Source organism: Belonocnema kinseyi, chromosome 7 (assembly GCF_010883055.1).
Source record: "Belonocnema kinseyi isolate 2016_QV_RU_SX_M_011 chromosome 7, B_treatae_v1, whole genome shotgun sequence".
NCBI classification, from domain to species: Eukaryota; Metazoa; Arthropoda; class Insecta; order Hymenoptera; family Cynipidae; genus Belonocnema; species Belonocnema kinseyi.
In genome coordinates, this window is record NC_046663.1 from 93,397,868 (window position 1) to 93,398,283 (window position 416).

Here is a 416-nt window from a genome sequence, read left to right on the forward strand (position 1 = left end):
ATTCGAATTTGTATATTTGATAAGGGTGCAACCATTAATTACGTGAGGATTTTACGAAAACTTGTCGGGAGGAGAAGGGGGCTCCAAAGCATTTCTTACGCAAGTTTCCTCTTTCTAATTACTTTTTTTTAATATGCTGATTGAAACCGGGTTTGGCTATTGAAACTTATTTTAATAATATTATAGACTAGGATATCGCAAAAAAAATTTTTTCATTTGTACTTCTAGTAGGGATGAACACTTTCTTTTGGAAGTCAAAAACACTAAACTAAAGTTTGATTAACAAAAAAAAATTCTTCTGTCTCAGCATCGTATATACAAGGTGTGTTCAAAAAATAAGGTGACTTTATGGTTTTCTCAAAAAATATTCATTTATTCCTCAATATTTATGTTGTCCCCTTCAAAGTAATCCCCCT